Here is a 25,297-nt window from a genome sequence, read left to right as displayed (position 1 = left end):
CAACACTGATGTACTATAGACTCTAAGGTGTACAATATTGGTCAAAAGGTTAACGTTCATAAAAATAACTGTTTCCGACAGTAGTTTAGAGCTTACATACATAAGGACACTATCAGGCACATTTGCTAGGTACGAAGCCGCATAGATTCGGAAAATGTGCGTGGGTGTCTGAAGAATCGCTCCGTTAACTGTTTCCAAAAATATAGAGAAAAGCAAGAAGAACCATAGGTTCCTAGATTGTTCTTGAGCCATTCTATCTGTTGGCACCATGACATAAATGGCGTTGAGTATGCAATAACGGGTAACCTAACGCACCTTGTCTAGGTCCGAGTCACAGGTAACATGTAGGACAGGCGAATTTTCAAACTTCCGCATCAGTATCTTTCCCTGTGACACCCACACAAACTTCCATTCTTTTTCTCGCCTCAGTTGTCGAGCTCTACCCAATAAACGCTTGTTTTCAACGCACAGATGCTCATTGATATATACAGGATTACTCTCTTCAATGCCCAGGGTCCCAGTGCTTAACTTAGCGGTTCGCGCAGCAGAGAGTACTCTGTCTCGTGCAGACCTAGTCGAAAACTTTATGATCACGTTTGGTTTATTTTTATCTTTAGAAGGGACACGATGTACTACATCAATGTCGTTGTCCGTGACACTTGTGCCTATACATGTGGCAATTTGTCCAACACTTCTTCTCAGATCTTCGTTTGCAACTAACGGTAGTCCTTTAACCTCAAGGTTCATGTTCCTGCTGTATTGTTTCAGCTCAACTATTTCTCTCTTTGCTTCTTTCAGTTCTTTACTTTGTTTCTCATTTTCCCTTTTACATCGCTGATTTTCAGCCGTCACTGTAGTCAGCTCGCGACGGAACCCGTCAACATCCTTCTTGAATTGTTCGAAACCATCGTTCATAAAGCCAATGGAGTCGCGAATGGCTCCAAGTTCACTGCGAATCTCTGTATTGGAGTTACCAACACCACCGACGACATTTCTCATGTCCTTCGCAAACGCCTCAAGCTTAGCTGTCAGTTCAACTAACACTTTTGTGACTTCCTTTATAGTACCTGGCTGCTTATCAGCAAGAGACTTTGCGACATCGCGCAGGCTTCCAGAGCCAGAACCCTCCATAGCCTAAAGGCGGCACAGATATGGCATATACGACACTCTAACCAGTAGTCACAACATGGTAAAAGCACTACAAGACTCGTGGCAGCAACAGCGACGACAGGGGAGGAGCTATGCTACAGCACAGAATAAGAAATTCCACCAGCCTGCAAAAATCCAGACAAGTTGATTAAATGACGTGCGTACGTCGCCGCTGCCGCTGCCAGAGTGAACCCAGCTTTCCAGTGAAAACACCGCCCCCAAAACAGAAGCGACAAAAGGCCGTGGTTACGGTACAGTCAGGCAGATGGCGGGACACGCAGAACAGTCCTGGTCCTGGTAAAGGCAAATGGAACAACGGTGAGTTGCTCACGTAGTCTGTTTTCTTGAGAAACAAACAGGCAGCCACGGCCCAGTTCGGATCCTCTTACAGGTATCAGATGAAGCACCGGCCTCTGCAAAAATCCAGACAAGTTGATTAAATGACGTGCGTACGTCGCCGCTGCCGCTGCCAGAGTGAACCCAGCTTTCCAGTGAAAACACCGCCCCCAAAACAGAAGCGACAAAAGGCCGTGGTTACGGTACAGTCAGGCAGATGGCGGGACACGCAGAACAGTCCTGGTCCTGGTAAAGGCAAATGGAACAACGGTGAGTTGCTCACGTAGTCTGTTTTCTTGAGAAACAAACAGGCAGCCACGGCCCAGTTCGGATCCTCTTACAGGTATCAGATGAAGCGCCGGCCTCTGCAAAAATCCAGACAAGTTGATTAAATGACGTGCGTACATCGCCGCTGCCGCTGCCAGAGTGAACCCAGCTTTCCAGTGAAAACACCGCCCCCAAAACAGAAGCGACAAAAGGCCGTGGTTACGGTACAGTCAGGCAGATGGCGGGACACGCAGAACAGTCCTGGTCCTGGTAAAGGCAAATGGAACAACGGTGAGTTGCTCACGTAGTCTGTTTTCTTGAGAAACAAACAGGCAGCCACGGCCCAGTTCGGATCCTCTTACAGGTATCAGATGAAGCGCCGGCCTCTGCAAAAATCCAGACAAGTTGATTAAATGACGTGCGTACGTCGCCGCTGCCGCTGCCAGAGTGAACCCAGCTTTCCAGTGAAAACACCGCCCCCAAAACAGAAGCGACAAAAGGCCGTGGTTACGGTACAGTCAGGCAGATGGCGGGACACGCAGAACAGTCCTGGTCCTGGTAAAGGCAAATGGAACAACGGTGAGTTGCTCACGTAGTCTGTTTTCTTGAGAAACAAACAGGCAGCCACGGCCCAGTTCGGATCCTCTTACAGGTATCAGATGAAGCGCCGGCCTCTGCAAAAATCCAGACAAGTTGATTAAATGACGTGCGTACGTCGCCGCTGCCGCTGCCAGAGTGAACCCAGCTTTCCAGTGAAAACACCGCCCCCAAAACAGAAGCGACAAAAGGCCGTGGTTACGGTACAGTCAGGCAGATGGCGGGACACGCAGAACAGTCCTGGTCAGGTATCAGATGAAGCGCCGGCCTCTGCAAAAATCCAGACAAGTTGATTAAATGACGTGCGTACGTCGCCGCTGCCGCTGCCAGAGTCCAGTGAACCGGTTCCCTTCTGAACCGTTATAAGATTCTGCCCTGAGCATGCCATTTCCTCGTTTGAAACACAGAGGACTGAGGAATGTTATGGTCCGGCGCCACTTGTTGTTATCAATGGGATATCGCAATACCGTTTCCTGTTCCGCTATCTTTCTAAATACTCTGTGCTGGACGTGCATGTCTCCTATTTTAGGCAGTTTCTGCCTATGCACCACGGAATGCGAACTGTGCAGACGCGTTGCATTCTCATGCCACCCCTCTCTTTCTTTCTAATACGCTCAATGATAATACTTTCTTGTGCAACCCACTGGCACAATAAACAAATGAAAGAAGGCACCGACGATTTCACCACTTTACTGCTTGTTTTTGGGCCAACCATGATGTAACGCGCAAGTGATCATAGCCTAAGAGTGAAACGACATGAGCAAATGAAACTAGGGCGTGCGGAGTGTTGAATTTCGTTTTTTCATACAGTTACCTCATAGATCGCGCTGCTATGCCGGAGCTCGCGTAGATTCCAAATTTGCACGAGGTCGCGGAAACGAATCGCGCCCACGGTGGCAGCATTTCGGTGGGCCCGACATGCGAAAACACGCGTGTGCTTATCTTTAGGTGAATGTTAAATAACCCCCACGTGGTGCGAATTTCCGTAGTCCTCAACTAAGGCATGCCTCATAATCATAACGTGGTTTTAGCAACTAAAATCTCATTATTCCATTTTTTTGAGATCTCAAATCTTGTAAATCTCAGGCCTTCCACCATAGCAACCCGACTCCACACATTTCATCTATAATCGGCGGATATATTATCCCATAAAAAGCAGGTTTCACCGGAACGCTCTTTCTTTGCTCAAGTTATGCTGCAAGTGTGCCTCGAGATCTCCATTTGCAGAATTAAATCACACGCGACACATATAAATAGTCAGTTGTTGAGATTTCTAAAAAGCTATATTATGTTTTGCCGGAGTCAGAGTCATTTCTTTGACATAAGCGTTCAGAAACACCGTTATAGAGTTTCTGTTGGCACAGAAAAGTGGCCCTCTGACCTAAAAGATTTTCCGTTATCCAGAAAATTATTTACCCCGTGAGAGGATGCCCTTTAACGTACGCTACCACGTCAAGGATGGTATTACCATTATTTAGAAAGCATCGCCTATTCGGTGACATGATAACTCGAACCCCTATTGCTACGGATGGCATTGGAGTGGTGTTTGTTGATTTTATGAACGTAAGTAGACCAGGACAGCTCTGCATCTGGAGCGTACAAAAATACAAGTTAAGTAGAAACGATGGCAACTGATGACGTTCGTGAGTATGCTGAATGAAAAAAGTAGGCTTATGTTCTTTTCAGCAACGGCTTCCAATTGAACCCGAACCAAAACCTAGCATACGCTTAACCTTAATCTGAATTCGTAATTCGGTACAGTTAGCTTATCAGCAATAATTACTCGAAGTAGACGAAAAATTAACTGTAGGCTGCTACCAAGGCACGAAAGCTAAGCCCACACCGCAAGGACGCAGGCGTTCTGACAATCCTGTCTTAGATCTACACATAAAATTTTTGCTGCATCTGTGCATTCCTTCACATAGTGTACGTTGCTGAAAAAAAAAATTTCGTTTCTCCTTCTGATCAGGGTTCCTCAGTTGCTTTTGTTTAGCTCATTTTCTCTAACGCTATCATTGGAATCAAGGTAAAGGAGGCCACTTGAATAGTTTCCTTGAGCGCGCACGCCGTGCTTTCAAGGAGTGTACAAAAAATGGACCCAGCAGGGAACCACGCGGCTGCTGTTGGCGTTGTCGACATCTTGACGCCCGTATCTACAATGCATCCTCAAGGCCAATGAGCTCAACATTCATTGGTACTTTGTTTTATTGTAGTTAGGCAAAATTTTGTTAATAGGAATGTTTTATGTCATAAAATGCAAACTTGGCGAGCGTGGCACACAGCGTCAGCAGGGTACTTATGAAATCGAGGGATAACATGCAGTTTCATAGTACCACTATAGATTTATTCATTCAGACAGTGTTTATTTTTGTGCGGGGTACTTCAAATCGCGCATTTTATGACAACGTTGTTTGTTGCTTTGTGGCACTTATAGTTCATTTGTGATCAGTGTGATCTATGGAAAATAAGGTGCTTTGTTTTCTTTGTGTGAGACCAGTCTGCGTCACTCTTGTTCAATATCATTGCTTGGAATACCTGTACATGTAATATACTTGCGTACTAAACATTCTATCGTCTTTTATTTTTCGATTATATTCCCTGCAAAGCTTTTTTAACGTGAGCAGTGTTTAGCTGCTACATTGCTATCTAACATCTACGAAAAAAAAATGTTACAATATTACAGTTGCGACCGTGGTAATTGGCGTTTAAAAATCTGTGTGGATGACCATAAAAGAAAACGCGAGTTAGAGGAAGGGCGCGTACAGGCACCGCACCACGTAAGCCACTGCCTATCCCGACCCTCTTTTTGGGTGTGTCTGCTGTAGCTCTACAGCTTTAACCTTCGTTGATATTCATATAAGAAACAACACTGATTTTTGTGTCATATTTTCTTAATCTCTTGACGAAGCTTACGCTTGCGCTAAGCGAACAAGTCAATAGCACTCTGAAGGATTTTGCCATGCGGTAGGGTAAATTTCGCCGTGATAAAACGATTAGCGAATGGTGCAGCATTGCGAGCCATTTCGATAAGCGTTTTAAATTTTTATTTCTTCGGGAACTCAGCCGGAACAAATTTGAAGCGTGGCATACCCAAACCCGAACCAAACCGGTTTCTTTTTTGGTTTGACATCCTACTTCGAACACTAATTATTTTCGTTTCGAAGTTAGAGATGAGGTCGCACTTCTACTCCAGCAAAGGCATTTACGCTCTTCGTTGATTTGCGTTGCTTTGCCTGTCACATTTGGGCCTTCCGTGACTGTTAGGTGGTGATATAGTTATCCAACTTTTTCATAGAATATACATTTTGCATGTGCATTTCTTTCCGCAAAGATGTCGTTTAGGCGAAACTGAATAAGTTATTCTTGGCGCTTAAGTACATAGGCCGAGATGACTCATCAGCGGTAACATGTGGCTTCCCTTGCGACATTTTGGAACTGAGAGGTTCTTCAGTAATGTGGAAAGTTGGGCTAGTTGGTGAATAATCATCATACCTGGCTGATGAAGCAGCACACTGACGTGGACCCAGCGTCATGGTGTGCAACCCTTTCCTATTTGTTGGACCCCGAACACACATTTCCTACCACACATCTTTTTTTAGTGTTTTTGCAAATTGGCAACCTCAGCATGGCTTAGAGGCACAGGTGGCTGGCTGATACAGCCCTCCCCCGTCTTGTGAATATGAAAAGCTTGGTTTATATCCCTAGTCACCAGATTCGTATGGTGAGATAGAAATGAACCATCATTGTAAAGCGACCAGCACTCATGTTGTGAGCAGTGCCCCTTAATGTGGGAACGAATGTTTCCCCCCAGTGACCTTATTGTGCTCTAGAAGTCTTGTGTTTGCATACCGACCCGTTTGTCCAATGTACACATTTCCACAAGATATGGGCAAGCAGTAGACAACGGACGATCTGCACTTGGCAGGGTTTCCCCTATGCTTGACCATGCACTCATATGACCATTTACTTTTATTTTTCTAAAACTCTGCGATTAAGTCCGGCACATACTTTTCCGAGTTTCTAAGCGCTGAAAGAACTACTTGTAGGCCCTATCTTCCACCTAGGTTTCTTTTAATTATGCGCAATTTTTTGTGCATATGGTATTGACAGAATTTTCTTGCTGTCATTCTTTTTCCTTTACGCTCTTTCTGATATCCATTGCACACATAACGAATCAACTTATATGCTAATGTACACCATATATGATTTTCATATCCGGTATTCTTTAGCTTGATAGCTTGTGGGTTCAAAGTTTCTTTTATTTTCTACCGGGCAAGACTTAGTTAAAACCGCTCGCAGGCACGAAAAAGCTGTGCCACTTATTACGACTTTTGAGTGTCCCAAATTGTAGCAAAGCAAGGATTTTTCTGATCATGGGTTGTATGATCAGCAAACGTGGTCCGGTATGGTAGTTAACGACACATCTAAAACTGTAGCTTGGCATTCTTTGGCCACTCAACAGTGAAATCCAATCCTTGGCTGTTGTCCTTGAACACTTCCAAGACCTCTTCCACTCTTATATGCAAAACACCATGTTCGTCCAAAGGCAAGGAATCGTCCAGAAAGCGGAACACCCCTTTACCGCAATGCCTTTAAGGTTTGCACCAATCGCATTGTCAATGCTACCTAAGAGAATCGTGCTAAGTACTGGAGCTACCTTCGAGCCTATACATACACCGGACTTTTGTCGGTACATAACATTATTCCACAGTACAAAGGTGGATTCAAGTAGAAGGTTAATAGCTCAAGAAAGGTATCAAGTGATACGCCCCATTTCTTGATGAATTCCATGTCATCGTTGTCTCCAGTTATACAATGCATAACAATCTATATTACGGGACAATGCGGAATGTTGCAATACAGATCCTGTACATCTATGCTGAAAAAATCGCATCTTCCAGGGTTAGACGTCCTTAAGTGCATTACTGACGTTTCAGAGTTTGGTAAAATGAACGGATCAGTAACTATCAAGGCACTAAGGCAGTTTTGAAGAAATGAAGAAACAATTAACTGCCATGAGTCCCTTCCTGATACTATGGCTGTGAACGGAACGCCAACGGTATATGTCCTATCCACAAAAAACTATTCGAGCTGCAGGCTACTTGAGCGCTCAACTGCTGAAGCAAGTCGTTCAAAATTGTTTCTTGCCAGTAACGTGATTTATTTATCCGTCATCTTTCAAGCTGTAACGTCGACACGGACGAAATTCTTTTTTAGCGCTGTCGTCGTCTTCTCTTGGAAGAGACCTTCAGGCACGACTGCAAGATAACCTTCCTTAACAGAAGTAAGAAACGGTAAATTGTTCCTCGCGCCAAAGTTCACCAGATGCCTTACTTCTTGCTCTTTTCTGTTGGAGGTCATCGTCCTGGAAAGCACTTCCATACACTCTGTTATAAAATGTGGACGCTCTTCTTCAGCCACACGACGCGCCATAGACTTGGTCCGCGCTACGTTTTCTAGCGGTGTGAAGGCCGGCTCGAAGCAGAACTTGGAATCGAGTCTAACAATCCTTTTGTAGTTCTCGGGAACGGTGGTGTCTTCTTAGGTGACCACCCTGCCTTCCGACGGTTTTGCTTCTTGGTCTAGGTAAGTGTGGTTTCTCGTTTTGCCACAACCTGTCCGCCAAACTGTCGCACGTCCTACAGCATTCCCTGAAGTGTTTGTTGGGATGCTATAACGTAAAACTATTCCAAACTTTCCTATTCCAATTCTGGTATCAGCCCTCCGAGATTGGTCAAAAACTTTTTTGACCACCCCCCACTTCACCTGTCTGTCACGCGACGTCACGAAAACCGCAATACCTCCCCATCTGATCAGTGTACACACTGATTATTCATGATTTGACAGAAAAAAGAAAGTTTTTTTCTGATTCAATCCCTTTTCGCCATTAGCCCTCGGCTATTGGTAAAAAGTTTTCGGGCTGCACCCACTTTACCTGCCTGTCACGCGACGTCACAAAACTGCACGAACTCACCGCGTCAAAGTGACGTGTACGCGATAAAGATGCATTAATGTGCCGAACAAAACTGAACTTTTTTCGGAATAGCCGCAGGCTGCCCCGTTCCGAAAGGAATAAAAGATGGCTGCTGCCGATCGCTGAGACGCTGGCTACTCGCACCTGCCGGAGAGCATGCGTGTATTTGCGAATAATAAAACTTCTTGCATGACCGTGTAACGTTTTCATGCACTTTCGGCACGCTTACTACCTCATTCTCCCAACTCTTCCTTGCTGAGGGTCTGTTTTAGCGTCATTCTTAATCTTCCGTTGCATGCCGCCTTGATTTTCGACCAGCCACCACAAGCTAAGTAAGGGAAAGCTTACCAATCGCAGACCCCGGCACCACCCTCTTCATCCGGTTATCGATTTTCAGTGCACTGGCTCTGTCCCTGTGAATCCCTCTCCACTTGAGCGTTCTCCTGGCCTCTTGTCAGCCAATTAGATACGACAAGAGGCTCAGTGTAGGCAATGTTATTCGTTTTTCAAGCAAACAAAAGTGACCTCCTATGAACGAGAAGAGCGTTTGATTGGTCTGTTCAGACAACCCTGCGGGTGACCGCCCGGTGCTTGCGTCGGTTGTTACGTAAATTTGACGTCAGGAAATTGGAATAGAAACATATTGGAATAGTTTTACGTTATAGGGCCCTTGTGCTCTCCAGCGTGAAGGAAGGCGCTAGTGTTATCAAGTGTTAGGCTTTGTATAACGGAAGACAATGATGAGACGGAATTTGTCAAGAAATCTGGCTCATCAGTTAATACATTTCTAGAATTATTAACTTTCCACGTTGAATTCACCGTTGTAATGTGGAATAATCCTATGAGCAGACAAAAGTACGGCATATGTACAGGCTGAAATGTAGAAGGGTTGAAATCTCGGCCCCAGTTGGTACATAGTTGAAGGAAAAAACCAGTAATAAACACAAAGGAGAAGAGGAGAGGTTCACACCACAACGACAGTCGTTGCGGTGTGAACGTCGCCTCTTTCCCTTTGTGTTTTTTTACTGTTTTTTTTCTTCTACTAAAAGGTAGCTCCGGTGCTTAGCGCGATCTTTACTGTAGCTTTGACAAAGTGATTGATGCAAAGCTTAAAGGACTTGCGGTAAAGGTGTTCCGTTTTGTGGACGATTTTTTGGCAATAGTAGAACATGGTGTTTTGGACATAAGAGTGGAAGAGTTCTTGAAAATGTTCAACGACAACAGCCAAGGATTGGATTTCATCGTTGAGTTGCCAAATAATGCCAAGCTACAGATTTTAGATGCACCGTTTACTACTACACCGGACCACGTTTGCCCATCATACAACCCACGATCAGAAAAACCCTGCTTTGCTACAATTTGGGATACCCAGAAGTGGTAAAATGCGGCATAGTTTTTTTCGTGACTGCGAGCGGCCTTAACTAAGTCTTGCCCGGAAAAACTAAAAAGAATCCTTCAGCGAACAAGTTATCAGGTTAAAGAAGGCAGGATATGAAAAACATGTACTGTGTACATCAGCCTATAGGTTGAATCGTTATGTGCGCAATGGCTATCAGAAAGAGCGTAATAGAAAAGAGAATGGAAGAAAAAAAAGCTATCAATATCATATGCACACAAAATTATGCATAACCTAAGAAGTGTAGGAAGCAGATAGAGTGTGCAAATGGTTTTTTCATCCCCTAAGAAACTCGGAAAAATATGTGCAGGACTGGATCGTAGAGTTTCAAGAAAAGTAAAAGTAAATGATCATAAGTGCACGGTAAAGCATAGGCAAAGAATTGTCAAGTCCATGTCGTCCGTTGTCTACTGTTTGTCCATATCTTGTGTAAAAGTATACAACGACCAAACTTGTGGGCGTTAAAACACAAGACTTTTGGAGCACGAGAAGGTCGCTGGGGGGAAACATTCATTTCACATTAAAGGGCACGGCTCACAACATGGGTGCTGGCGGCTTTACATGAAACTACAGTTCTAGAGCACCATAAGGATCAGCTGATCAGTCAAATAATCGAAACTTTTCACATTCACAAGAGGAGAGATGATTGTATCTGTCAGCCATCTGTACTTGAAAGCCATGGTGAGGTTGCCTTCTTGGAGCAACAGTAAAGAAAAATTGTATAATAAAAATGTTCGTTAGGCTTGCAACAATAGGATAGGATTGCACACGACGATAGACACACACCCTAGTATGCGCGGGCAGATGAATTTGAAAAATGCCTTTTATCTTGTCCTGGTTATCTTTCACCCCTGAACACCAGTACAAAAATATGAAGTATGTATTCTGAAATAATATAGTTGCGAGTGCAGTGAGTGTCGTGTATTCTTGTGCGTCTTCGCCGTGTCCGTGTCAGTGCGCGGCTTCAGCAGCAAGGTATGATTAGAGGTTCTTGTTTGCGTAGATATGTGTTCCCGAATAGCTGCCCAGTGTGTGAACGATGTTGCATGAGAATTTTTCTAATAAGGTTTTCCTACGTTGGATTGGTCATGTTGCAATTATTTCGACATGCCGTTTGCGTCTTCTTCTGTGTGTTGCGTTTGGCTCCAATAAAGAAAAAAGATGGCTTGCATAAGGGTGCCTTGGCCGCGGTTGTTGATCTATTTGTTTAATTTATAATATTATCTAAGGATAGTTAGCGCAACGTGGCTATGCACAAAACCTTCCGCAGTGACACTGAAGACTGCTTGCGTGTAGGAAGGCGAAATAACTATTATCGCTTGTGTGATATCTTTTCGATGGATGTTTTCGACATGCATAAAAATTCTTTCTGCTGCATCGGTGTACGTGTTTCCGTATAGGTTGTCCACAGACTGGTAGCATTCAGAACGATGAATTTTGTTTTACGCCGAATTATAGGCCTGTCGGAGGCTATGTCGTATTATTTTGTGTTTGTTTGCTTTGTCTTCAGAGGCGCGGTTCTGTAGGTCAACACATTTCACAGCTGCCGCTTACTTAGCCGCTTCGAAGTGCATTCCACTAGACACACTACTGATAAAACCCGAAGGGAAAATGACGCGCGGGAGGCAGTGACGTGTACAATGACGCACGCACTAGGCAAAAGTTTAGTCTACCATAACCACAGAGCCACGGTGGCATCGATGAAGCGTGCTTGTCTCGCACCCCGTATGCCCGGACTTGACCGAAATATACCTAATTTTTTTCGGGGGTGTTATTTCGAGGGCAGTTTGTTTACAGAAACCTGCGGCACAAATTTGACGCCGATCCGAGCATTTTTGACGTGTTTTTGCTCTTCGCGCCGTCTGCCATTTTTGGTACTATCTTGTGGACGTGCCGACGACGATAACGCCGTGTTATCGCGTAATGGCGCATATAAAGCTTTTGCATTAAATCAGTGGGCTATTCGCTCACATTCACAATTTATAATTGAAATCGCTACTCGTAAGCGACTCTCAGGGACCGTGACAGACCTTTGTTGTGGACTCTGTGACTTCAGGAATTGTGGAGCCCAACTATGTCGTCCGCCCAGAAAGTGTTCGGGACAACATGAAGCACTTTACTTCGCATGCAGAGGCACCCAATGGCGAAGTAAGGGCATTGCCGCTGAATTGCGCCCTGAATATGCTCACTCTGACAATAAAAAGCACCTGCACACCGCGAGGACGCCTATGCAAAAACAACGATATAACAAATAACATCTTCCAGCTCCTGCACTTGATTCCTGGGTTTCAAGTACATGAAAACATGGCCTTCAATATTGTCCTCTGTTACCTCGAGGAAGCCATTTCCGAGTTTATGATTATTTTCATCGCCACTAAGCGTTGCGAGACTGGTGTTTTGTTCAAGTGCGATATAAATAAATTGACATACACATTTTTTTTTTACCGAACAGAAATATGTTTATATCTTTGGAGCTTCCTGGGGGCTGTGGACGATGAAGCGTGCAATCCAGAAATAAAGCTCGAAAGTTAGGTTTCATAGTGGTCCTAATTATTAGAGCACTGCGTTATTGGGCTACGGCATGAAGTTCACTTTACACTCGGACACTTCCATTTATTACGATAGCCCAAAGAAATGCAAGAGCGAAACATTCCTAGCTATACCTACAGCAGAATGCTTGGAATCCGTCATGGAATGTTTTGTTTAGAAATCGGATTTTGAAGGTTAAGTAGCAACGGAGGAGCTACGGCTGTTGCGCGAGACGATTTTGTTTAGGCCGCTACGATGAGGATACTTTTTTTTTGTTTATTGAAACCGCGTAGTTACGCAGAACAGCAGGGAACGATAGAAGTAAGACAATAAAAGAACAGCCTGTTAATTACAAGCTAGAGCGGACGCGAAAGCCTTGACCGCCGTGCACCAGTGGGCGAAAATGGTCGCTGGGCCTTTTGCGGCTTGAAGAGCCAAGGCTATCGCAGTTTCCTCCGCCAACGTTCCCGTGTTTAGGGTAGATTGATGCTTCTCGTCCGCTCTAGTTTGTAAACACGCAGCCGACATCGTCAACAGATCCTTTCGTATTACTACGCGATAAGACGCTCGAGGTCATACCATAGCGTGGTTCCCGGCGCACGTGAACGATGTAACTAACCAAGTGGGTTGCAACCCTAACGAGCAGGCGAACTGCCTGGCGCGTGAATTCACGAACCGCGCCCGAGCTAAGGGTCCGGCTCTCCCGCCGGATTGCCCCTTCAAAGATAACCTTAGGACCTTTCACGAAATTACGTCACATTACAGACACAGCAGAAGGAAATTCCCTCCCCCCAGCCCGAAACTGAACAGAGCTCAGGCTGTTACTTTCAGGCTTTTACAGACGAGACCCTAACTCACCCCGAGAGCGCTTAGTTCGATAGACCCGAACTTCCCGCAATCGTGCTCCAAATGCCGTAACGCGTGCTGCTCTTTCGACCACATGCTCTGGCTGTGTCCGTACAACGCGGGCGCCGACTATCATAACAATTCCAAGTGGGACGCCTTGCTGAAGAACTCGGATTTCACAAACCAACTACAGGCCGTCCAGAGGGCCCGCGACGTCGCGGAGAGTCACCACCTCCTTGTCCCGCCGTGGGCGGAGCCACCAACTTGATTGGGGAGCCTTCGGTGCCCCCCATTCGAGTTCCTCAGGACGCTCTAATAAAGTTCTAGTCACTGTCAGTCTGTTAATTGGCGCACTCGGGACAGAAATCAAAGCAAAGAGAAATTAACAACCATAAGAGCAAGCATGATCGCTGTTTGTGGAACACTTTATAGGCATCAAAGATTGGAATATTTGGGATTTTACAAACGATTCGAGCCAGACACAATATTGCACTAGACAAAACGGTATCAATACCGAATTCTCCAAAACATTTACAATGTTTCCAATACAGCTGTAGCGTCTACGCAGGCTAACAAGCTTGCGCGCTGTATTACTTTACTTTCTGCTTGCGTTGTTTTTGAAAAGTTTTAGCAGCTTCCAAGAACATTTAAAGCGTTATCATACTTACCACTGTAGGGCGAACGACTCGGGCGATGTCAAATTGTGCACAGGACAGCTGTTGCTCCATGCGTAATTCGAAAACGACTTCTTAGTCTCGTTAGCTAGCGTGTGAATCTGTCTAATATATGCAATATGAATGTCACCTCAACTTTCATCCTACAAAATGCAATCACATAAGGGATATCCTATCAGTATGAAACTCTCGAAAACTTTAGTCAAGTTTCCAATACAGCAGTGGCCTCCATGTGCGAATTGCATAAACCGTTTCACGCATGCTGACCAGCTAGGTCGAAGAATTATAGTATTTTCTGCTTGCTTTGTGAATTCATTTCGCATTGGGTTTAGAGATATATTTACAACATCAGCGCGATGGTTTCTAAGAGAAGAGAAGTGCCACGCATGCGTAGTTTTTGAAATGATTTCTAAACTAAGAAAGGGTTTAAAACGTCATCAAATTTACCACGTTAAAACGTACGATGGGGACGACGTCTCAAGTTATGTGCAGCGCCGCGTTAAGTTCACGAGGTCATCGAACACGACTTCGCAGTAGCATTTGCTAGCTCGTGAAACTGTCTGACATATGCTGAAGGAATTTCGCCTCAGCCTTCATCCTACCAAATGGTATTTGGGTTGACATTTTCGATCGGTATTCTTGTTTGACTACGGTACGTTTCAGTCACCCCTGCGTTTTATCTCTGGTTTGCAAAGGTTTTACTTGCCCACAGCGCTAGATGTGATTGGGGAAATGAGACAAACTTCGGACAAAATGGTGCCCTTAGTTATCGCAAATCATGCTGAAAGTATGTGCCGGCACAATACAGATTTATTTTATGCAATGCAAAAAAACGCGCTCTGTTTACTTTATGCTGATGATAACGACAAATCAGGCTTCGAAAATCTTGACGTGCAGCCAAAGTTTATTTCCACAGAAAAGAGAGAAATGGCGATCGCACCGAAATAAGGAATGGCAACGCGCGTGAACAGTGGAGCCGAGATTGACTGTTCAGAGGCTTGTAATTTCCAAAAAGGTGAAACTAGCCAAGAACTCTGGTAAACTGCAAAAAAGGCAGCCAGTTCACGGTAAATCTCCGAAATGTCACCCAATTGTCGCCAGACTGCCCCCATGGGCAATTAGGACAAAATGCCTCAGGGGTGAAATGAGAAACTGTGATGTTAGAAGCGTGGTGTTTTAGCACTTCTTAATAATACTAATAATATTATTATTATTATTATTATTATTATTATTATTATTATTATTATTATTATTATTAATATAATAATAATAATAATAATAATAATAATAATAATAATAATAATAATAATAATAATAATAATAATAATAATAATAATAATAATAATAATAATAATAATATTTATTGACACACATCCAAAAACAAAACAAAGAAACGGGCCTGTCTAAGTCTACGAGGACTTGTGCGACTAGGCCCGGCAGAGTCGGTACTGCGATGTGGTTATATATTTACATAAAAAGTGAAAAGGTAGACATATACATAATAACACTTTTTTTCAACTTTGAGAAAAATGTTTGGTTGTATTACCCGTTAACAGACAATGACATAGTAAAAAAAGAGAAACACATCAACAACTTAAGTAAAGATCAGGACTAAATTTCAACGTTTCATCAATAATTTCCTCAACTGTTTTTTCGAAGTTGCCAAGAAGAATTCATCGGCCAATTCGTTAAATATTTTTGGGATGTATACACTTCTTCTCGCTTCACCATACTTAGTTGTGGAATAGGGTACCTTAAAACGTTTTATATTTCTTAACAGACGGGGTGTATCGTATGCCTCTTTGAATTCATCGCTCCAATTATGCCGCATAATAACAGTTCTGGTAAATAAATCCTCCAATGTGCAAAATCCTAATTTCTGAAAAATATTATTGTCGTTAAGTGTAGTACCATAAGCCACATTTCTTAATATGTTTTTAGTAGTTTATCAATCCGATTTTTCCAGTGCTCTGTACAAAAGGCGAAGATCGTTATCCCATACCTCAGCACACTGTATGCTAGTGCATGCACTATCATTTTCTTGACTGGTAGAGGTACTAAACCTTTTATGTTGAAAAGTAAATATGCAACACTACGTAGTTTCCCACACAAAAACGCCATGTGATGTTGCCAAGACATGCCGCTGTTGAACGTTATACCCAGGTATTTGAATGTCTCCACATATTCTATAGCAGTACATTTACATGAAATACAATGTTCATTATGCAGAAATATTGGCAAGTTCATTTTTTGAGTTTTTAATGGACTACGAAAGCACATGATTTTGCTTTTCATAGCATTGATATAAACACAGTTTTCTTCAAACCATTGCATAGCCTTATGGACTGCATTTTGTAGGGTGCTAATTTCTTCTTCATAATGCATATGACGAGTGAGTAGAACTGTATCATCTGCATATTGATACACAGTGGCTTTTGTAATTATCGTGGGAAAGTCGTTCATAAATAAATTGAATAAAAGAGGGGACAACACGGATCCCTGTGGAACACCAGCTGTAATATATTTTCTAGCGCTAAAAATTTCTTTACTGCCCTTGACCACCTGTGATCTATCCTGTAAATAATTGCAAATAATATCAAAAAAGGGTCCCCTGAAACCCAAACGAAACAACTTTTCCAATAAAATATCGTGATTTACAGTTTCGAACGCTTTTGCTAAATCTAAAAACAAAGCACAACTATACAGGTTCTTATCTAGAGCAGAATATAATTCATCTGTGAATTCTTCTAACAGTGTAATAGTACCTCGCTCAGCAACAAATCCAAACTTTCTTGGTGTTAGGAGTGAAAATTTCTTTAAGAAGGAAGTCATGCAATCAAACAGAAACTTTTCCAGTATTTGAGCGAGTATAGGCAAAACAGAAATAGGTCTATAGTTTTCAACTTCATTTTTTTTCCTGCTTTATACAGTGGCTTAACAATCGCCGTTTTTAATGTCTCCGGAATTAATGCGGTGTTTATAAAACCATTAATCATAAAAAGCAGTATGTCTGCTAATGTATCAAAATTTCTTCTTAGTGTGGCCACAGCCAACCCATCTATACCCGGTTGTTTATTAGGTCGGAAACTAAAAATTATTCGCCTCAGATCTTCCTTCGACAACGTGGGCAAAAAAGCAGATGCTTGAACAGTATGTTTGAGTGAGCAAGTGTGTCTCTGCGACTGCACAGTGTTAGAAAAACGCGTGAAAAAATTATTGAAATTATTTACAACTACATCTGGCTTCTTTGAAAAAGATTCCAAGAAATTCGCAGCTGCCGCAGTTCTGCCTCGGAGCGTATTTATTAAAGCCCAAGTTTTTGCAGAATTTTTGTGTGCTTGATTAAATCTGTCTACGAAATACCGCCGTTTTGCTGATCTCAAGAGAGCAACGACCCTATTCCTCGCAATCTTATATTCAGTTTTCAAATCTTGATTTTTCGGCGCACGCCTGCTCCTTTTCCACAACCAGTCTCTGTCGGCTGTGAACCAGGGGTAACTTTTCCTTTGTTTTTTAGTTATTGTGTACATACTAGAAAGCTCAAATTTTTTTAGTTGCTCACAAAATTTTTCATAAACTTTAGCATAATTACAATCCTTAATCATTTCCGCCCAGTCAAACTGTGCGATCAAATGATCAAATGTTCTCTTGTTTAAAATCTGCACTTTTAATTGATTACTGTCATGTTTTTCTTCTGATTTGTCCTTTCCGGGCAGGGGTAAGAGTGCCTTAAGGCGACATGCGACAAAATAGTGATCCGCTATGTTTTGCCTTATGATACATGCCTCTAAAGAATAATTCGGTGCTCTTATTGCTATATGGTCTAGACAGGAGGATACTAGTCTATTTTGTAAAAGTTCTACTCTTGTAGGTTGATTTATAGTCACTTGTAAGCCATAGGTTGATAAGATGGAGAGGTAATCCGACACAGTAGTCGAACTGATGTTCAATATATTAATGTTTAGGTCACCCGCCAAACAAATCTGATCTGCTGCTTTGTGGCCTTCTAAAATTTCTTCAAGTTCACGCAAGAATCGTGCGACACTGTTATTAGGTGGCCGATAAATAGCTATCAACAATAATTCTGTGTTCGGAAGCGTAATTTTTACTGTCAAACTTTCGGCGTGGTTTAAAGAAATGTCTGTAACCACAGTGTCATATCTTATCTTAACAAACACTGCTAAACCCCCTCCTCGTCGTTTCTGTCGTGACATGAAATGGGCTTTGTAACCTTTTAAATTGTAAATGTTAGTGCAGTCCTCTGGTACATTTGTTTCCACTATTATAAATGCATCTACTACATCTGCGACTGATTCCGCTACCTGTCTAAATTCCTCCCAATATTTTCGTAGACTTCTGATATTAATACTAATTACTGTGAAACCGTGTTCACGGCTGGTAGCAAATATATCTTTGAACTCTTTGAAATTTGAGACAGAGGAAAAATTCGTTGCCATGTTGCTTATGAAATTTTAAGAATATCGGCTAGACTCTTAATTCGAATCAGGGGTGCATCTTCATTCTTCTTCACGAAAATACTTCCGCCCTTGACCCACGCAAATTTGTAGTTCTTTTCTTTTGCTGTAGTTCTAGCTCGCCAGAACAGATTTCGGTTCATTCTTGTCAGATTATCATTGATGAAAAGCCTCGGCAGTTGTCCAATTTGATGCAAGCGTCTTAGCTTGCCCCGCGCATCAAACCACGCATTCCTTGCGGTCACGGAAGAAAAACGTACTAGTACTGTTGGGTTCGCCTTATGTTTGTTTGGTAAGCGATGCACCGCCTCGATATCAGAGCTACTGAAATCTGATAGCTGCAGTTTGCTGGCTATGTTCGATAAGACTTCTTTTAGGTTTTCCTCGTGTTTGACAGGTAGCCCTTCAATTTCCATATTTACTTTTCTGCTATACTGTTCGCTCTCATTTAGATCCTGTTGCAGCTGCTGTAGCTGTTCCGCCTGTGTTTCCAGTTGCGTTTTCATGTCAGTAATTTGTGCTTCACGCGCAGCTTCCCGTTCTTTACTTGCGGAAAGCTGTGCTAACGCCATGTCGTATTGTTTAGACAAAAAGGAGACTGTTTATTCTAGGTCTTTCATTGTTATGCTCAAGTTTGTGAATTCTGCTTTGAGAAGGAGCAGAGAATCTACTTTTGCATGTAAAGTCAGCAAATAGGTCAAAGTTTGCTTAATACCTGCCAGCTCTGACAGTAATGTGGCTCCTGAAGTGTCTTCTTCTGGTAGAGTCGTACTCGCAGATTGTGAGCCCGCCCCCCCTCGTTGCTTTACCGCGCGACACGTTTTGCACACCCATGATTCACGCTTACTTTGACTCTTCGCTGCGAAAGTATTTTGAGCTACACCTGAGCAATGTTGACCCAAATGATATGGGTTCCCGCACTCCGAACAAGTAATGAAACGACCATCATCGGGTAGTAGTTTGTTACAAGCAATACAATTGTCCATAATAACACTCAACAAGATACACTCTGCAGTCGGCGGCCAACACCCTTAGTTAGATTCACAAGGTGAGTACAGTACCTGTAAAATATTTGCGTTAATGTCCGGTCGTTGAATCGCCGCCGACTGCAGAGCGTCCCGTGCTGCAGGCTGTTTAAGTAGGCGTTTTCTTCCAGGGTTTCCAGAGGCTGGTGTGATTTTGCAAAAGCCTTCTGCGATGACGTTTGTGAAGTGGTGCTGGCTTGAAAACCGGATGAAGGTCCAATCCAGCAGTAGAATGTTCTCGGATTATTACACGTGCGAGCCTGTAAAATATTTGCGTTAATGTCCGGTCGTTGAATCGCCGCCGACTGCAGAGCGTCCCGTGCTGCAGGCTGTTTAAGTAGGTGTTTTCTTCCAGGGTTTCCAGAGGCTGGTGTGATTTTGCAAAAGCCTTCTGCGATGACGTTTGTGAAGTGGTGCTGGCTTGAAAACCGGATGAAGGTCCAATCCAGCAGTAGAATGTTCTCGGATGATTACACGTGCGAGCCTGTAAAATATTTGCGTTAATGTCCGGTCGTTAATGTCCGGTAATAATAATAATAATAATAATAATAATAATAATAATAATAATAATAATAATAATAATAATAATAATAATAATAATAATAATAATAATAATAATAATAATAATAATAATAATAATAATAATAATCAGCCTGTTTTATCTCCGCTGCAGGACGAAGGCCTCTCCCTGAGATCCCCAATTACCCCTGTCCTGCGCCGACCGAATCCCACTAGCAACCGCTAATTTCCTAATTTCATCGCTGCACCTATTGTTCTGCCGTCCTCGACTGCGCTTCCCTTCTCTTGGAACCCATTCTGTAACCCTAATGGTCCAACGGCTATCTAACCTGCGCATTACATGACCTGCCCAGCTCCATTTCTTTCTCTTGATGACAATGAGAATATTGTCTATACCCGTTTGCTCTCTGATCCAAAACCGTTCTTTCTGTCTTTTAACGTTATGCCTAGCAATTTCCGTTCTATCACTCTTTGCGCGGTTCTTAACTTGTTCTGAAACTTCTTTGTGGAGAGACTTGGAGACTGCTCCAAGTCTCTTCCCATATGTCAGCACTGGTAAAATGCACTGATTGAACACCTTTCTTTTTAATGATAATGGTAAGCTTCAAGTCAGGAGCTGACAATGTCTGCTGTATATGATCCAACCTATTCTTATTCTTCTACGAATTTTGTTCTCAAGAACAGGGTTCCCCGTGAATAACTGACCTAGGTAAACGTACTCCTTCACAGATTCTAGAGGCTTACTGGGGAACTTGCAGACTTCTCCCCTTATCCTATTATTTATCATTATCTTCTGCACATTAATCTCCAACCCCACACTTTCACTCTCTCTTTTAAGGTCCGCAATCATTTGTTGTAACTCGTCTGCACTCTCGCTGAATACAACAATGTCATCGGGAAACCGACTGTTGCTGACGCATTTGCCCGCCGATCCTTACTCCTAAGCCTTCCCAGTTTAACAGCTTGAATAGTTCGTCCAACCAGGCGGTGAATAGCATTCGAGAGATTGTGTCTCCTTGACTTACTCTTTCCTTTATAGGTATCTTCCCAGTTGTGTAGAATTATGGTAGCTGTGGAATCCCTGTAGATATTTTCCAATGCATTTACGTAAGCGGTCTGTACTGCTTGATTACGTAATGACTCTAACTGCTGGTATCGCTACATAATCGAATGCCTTTTCGTAATTTATGAAAGCCATCTAGAGAGGCGTATTGCTTTCTCCGCATTTCTTGATAACCTGATTAATGAGATGGATGTGATCCATTGTAGAGTAAAGCTTCCTGAAGCCAGTCTGTTCCCTTGGTTGACTAAATTCCAGGGTGGCCCTTATTCTATTGGAGGTTATTTTGGTAAATATTTTATTTAATGCTTGGATTAAGCTAATGGGCCTATAATTTTTCAGTTCTCTAACTTGTCCCTATTGGTGGATCAGTATGATGTTTGTATTCTTCCAGTTTTCTGAGACCCTTGTAGTCGATAGACACTTCATAGAAAGAGCCGCCAGTTTTCCAGGCATTATGTCTGTCCATCTTTATTATTCCATCTTCCCCTGCCATTCTTCTTCGTTTTATGTCTTACAAGGCCCTTATGACCTCACCGTCAGTTATAGGAGGAGCTTCTGTATCTTATTCATTACTGTTTCTTGTGGAGGTATCCGGACTCCTCTGTGTGCTATACACGTGAGTATAGAATTATGCCGCTTCTTTTACTATATCTTCGAGATTGCTGATGATATTACTTTGCTTATCTGTCAGTACATACATCTTGGTTTGTCCTATGCAAAGTTTCCTTCCCACTGATTTCAGGCTGCGTCAATTTTTTTACGGTTCTTCAGTCTTTCTCATGTTATAGTTTTGAAAATCACATATTTTCGCCAGTTGACCAGTTTTGAGAGTTTCTCGAATTCTATCTTATCTCGTGAGTTGGACACTTTATTTATTTGTCGTTTCTTTATTAGATCCTTTGGTACTTAGGAGAGCTCGAACTATACTGGTTGTCTTGGTGCGATGCCTCTCACTTCAATTGCTGCCTCTGAAGCAAGCCTCGTTGCAGGTTCATTCATTATCTCTATGTCATCTTCATCTCTCTGTCTTAAGGCTGTATATTTGTTTGCAAGTACCAGCCTGAATTTGTCTGCTTTTACCCTTACTACCTTTAAGTTGACCTGTTTCTTCTTGCCCAATTTTGCTCTTTCTCTCTTCAAACTGAGGTGAATCCTAGCTATCACTAGCCTATTATCACTGCACTTTACCCTACTTATCAGTTCTACATCGTGCACAATTCTGTGATCACGAGAAAGTATGAAGTCAATTTCATGTCTTGTTTAGCAATTATGGCTTTTCGAGGTCCGCTTCCTGTTGCTACGTTTCCTGAAAATTGTGTTCATTATTCAAAGATTATTCTTTTCCGCGAATTCAACCAACATTTCTTCTCTAGCGTTCCTAGAATCGGCACCGTAGTTGCTTGTTCACAGCCTGTTTTTCCGCCACTTTTGCATTGAAGTCGCCAATTACTACATTATAATGAGTTGGTATTTTTGCCATCACTAATTCAACATCTTCACAAAACTGATCTACTCCTTCATCAATGTGACTGGATATCGGAGTGTAGGCTTGTACTACCCTAATTCTATACCTTCTATTAAGTTTCTTTACTACTATAGCTACCCCCTCATTGATGCTGTAGAATTCGTCAATGTTGTTCGCTATATCCTTATGAATTAGGAATCCATCTCCGTATTGCTTCTTATTAGGCAGATCTCTATAGCAGAGGACATGGCCATTATTCAGCAATGTATAAGCCTCACCAGTTCTAATCTCACTAAGGCTGATGATATACAAGAACAATATCCGATAGTTCCCTAAAGAGTCCTGCTAAGCTAGTCTCACTCGGCAGAGTTCGGCAATTAAAGATTTGCAGGGCCAATTTCTGTTGGCTGCCTGTCCGGATCTAGAGATTCTGAGCACCCTCTTCTGCGTTACAGGTCTGACCACCGCCTTGGTCAGGTGCTCCGCAGCTACTGGGGACTGAGGGCCATGGCTTTATTAAATGAGGCAAGGGGGTGTGGTATCCGAATAGTGCAAAAGGGAGGCCAGTTACTGTTCTGGTGAGGGAGTGTCTGGTCAAGATTAGTGGGCCATCCTAATTTGGTTGTACCTGAAGTAGAATAGCCCCACTCTCTCTCTCTCTCGGCATCTTTTGACGGTGTCAGGCGTGACTCCAAGCACAGTGCACAGTGCATAGGGCACAGTGCTCGCTCTCCTTAGCAGAAATATGCAGCCAAGAAATACCCTAATGTGGAACGGCTAGTGCAATCTGTTCTTTGCTAAGGAAAGTGCAAGGTTATAAAATCAGTTTTCACAAAACTGATATAAGTAATCACTCGCCGCAGTAATCAACGGAATTACGCACTTACACATGAACATATGGATAGGCGTCTGCAATTCTTCTCATAATTATTTTTTCCATGAAAATAAATCATGAAGAGATCAGGTTCGTTGGAAAATTGTCTTTTATTTTTCTGTATATTCCCGGACAACCTTTTTTTAACGTCCGCATTGTTATGCTGCTACCTTGGCATGTGACACTAAGGAAACAAAAAGAAAAAGAAAACATTACGATATTACAGTTTTGCCCATGATAACTGGCAGTTAAGGATCGGTGTGAATGACAATAAAAGAAAACGCGAGTAAGAGGTGTTACTGAGAAGGGTGATCGTTTGGGCGAGTGATGACCGTATAACAAATGTTATGGATTGTTAGCACCACTACATCAATACAGATGACGCAAGTGGAAGAACTGACCTGACATTTAACAAAGTGAGCGAAAAAAAAACAAAAAAGCGTCACAAGCTGCTTACGTTTCCTCCTAAGATCGCTTCAAGGAAGTGCTGACGGCCATGCTGCTGAATCTATGATTAATATTGACAATTTCTTCAAATGCGGGCGTCAACATGAACAGTTTTAAGCATGCTTCTGGAATAACAACAGAGAGAGTGAACCGTTTAAACTCGGAAGTCACCAAAGGGCTGGCTCTATAGAAGCACCTCTGAATTCAAAGGCAGCAAGAAGGGCTGCTGAATTATCGGTAAGTTTTCAGCCATGTGCGAATAGTTCCCATCCGCTACCTTCATTTACGCGCTAAGGGACGAATCTTATAAACCTGATGCTCAACTAGTTAAACAGGCTGCCAAGTAAGAACAAGTTCGCCAGGTGCAGCTAGGTGTTTGCGATAATATGCAGCCTAATGTTCCTGAGCAGTATGCTAATATGCTCGCCCGCAGGCTCCTTCAGAGATGGTTTAGGCGCTACGACACGTGTACTAGTGTAGCGAAATAGGGCTGTTGGCACTAACATTTTGTAGGAGCCAACTTATCACACACGTAACAAAGGCGTGACCTCGTCAAAGTATGGGGCGGTATCTCTTTCACGGGCTGTGAAGGCGCCCTACTTAGAAAGCATAAGATGAACTTTTACTCATTATTTCATCATTTCATTTAATAAATTTATTCAGTCATTCAGTCAGAAACCAACATTATCCAATTGGGCATAACAATCGAAATAATTACCGCATGAAAACAACACACGCATTTTTCACGTCCACATTCAACTATAGCTTACATCTTGCAAGGATGGCGAAAATATACATGCGCGAACATCTACAACACTCGTCTTCAGCAGATTTCATTGGCGTATTGTAATTGTAACTGAGTGTGCCACTGCGTTGGTGGGGCAAAATGTTTTGCTTGATCTCTTCTGTGCGATGTATCAAATTTGCTGTTACCAGTCTCATTATTGATGATGATATAAAAACACTTTAGCCATAAATTTCATTTACCAAACAACAGATTTCCAAACTAGTTCGCTCTCAATGTGAGAGGTAATAAACTCCAAATTCCCTAAAACTTTTATGACATGCAATATTGTTATGTGAGAATGGTACACAGAGCCGATATGGAAATAAAGACCAGTATGGCAAGAAATACGATGCGTATTTTAAACAGGCGTATATGAATAACAATCGGTTTTTAACACTTCTTTCCAAATTCCTGAGGTTGTTTAGAGTGGAGGCTACAATAATGGGACGAACATTCGGGTATGATTCGTCGAACAATAAAAATTATGTTTGTTTTGTTTTAATGTGCAATGAAACAAAATTATAAATGTCAGGCTTTCATACAAAATTTATTCATGAATTTATTAGAGCTGACAAATCGTATAGCATGTAATGTGTAGGTTCTAACTTATAGATTAGCGTTTTCCACAATCATCGAATACTGTAGAGACATACTAGAGAATTGGTTAAATATAATTGATATACAGAGCTTCTATAAGGAGTTTGGGGCAGGCTTGAAATTACGTTCAGTGAAATTTAAGATGTCCTTGGGTTTAACATTTGTATGACCTGTATGTTTATGCAAACGTAGATCAAGATTTAGCTTTAGAAAATCACTTTAAATAACATTTTTAAGAATAGCCAGTTACACAGGGAAGAGACAGGTAGTTCACAAA

General features: G+C 42.5%; 1 protein-coding gene and 1 long non-coding RNA gene across 13 annotated transcripts in view; one reads left to right on the top strand and one right to left on the bottom strand.

Moving 5' to 3' along the window:
• Nucleotides 1-1,884: 1,884 nt before the first annotated feature.
• On the bottom strand, nt 1,885-2,474 carry LOC142591059 (uncharacterized). The gene is made up of 3 exons (XR_012830326.1): nt 2,403-2,474; nt 2,115-2,307; nt 1,885-2,019 (listed from the first exon to the last, which is right to left on the bottom strand). It is a non-coding gene; the product is annotated as an uncharacterized LOC142591059 (long non-coding RNA).
• A 5,256-nt stretch (nt 2,475-7,730) lies between these two features.
• The window catches only part of LOC142590279 (uncharacterized), a 147,146-nt gene continuing 129,579 nt past the window's right edge, over nt 7,731-25,297 (top strand). For 2 of the 12 annotated variants that reach the window (XM_075702269.1, XM_075702267.1), the window contains exon 1: nt 7,742-7,935. The gene's annotated coding sequence lies outside the window, so the exon portion shown is untranslated. Of the gene's footprint in view, nt 7,936-25,297 lie in introns of all 12 variants that reach the window. The other 10 variants (XM_075702271.1, XM_075702268.1, XR_012830063.1 and 7 more) reach the window with 7 other exon arrangements.

This window comes from Dermacentor variabilis, chromosome 8 (genome assembly GCF_050947875.1).
Source record: "Dermacentor variabilis isolate Ectoservices chromosome 8, ASM5094787v1, whole genome shotgun sequence".
Lineage (NCBI taxonomy): Eukaryota > Metazoa > Arthropoda > Arachnida > Ixodida > Ixodidae > Dermacentor > Dermacentor variabilis.
This window is presented reverse-complemented; position numbering and strand designations above follow the sequence as displayed.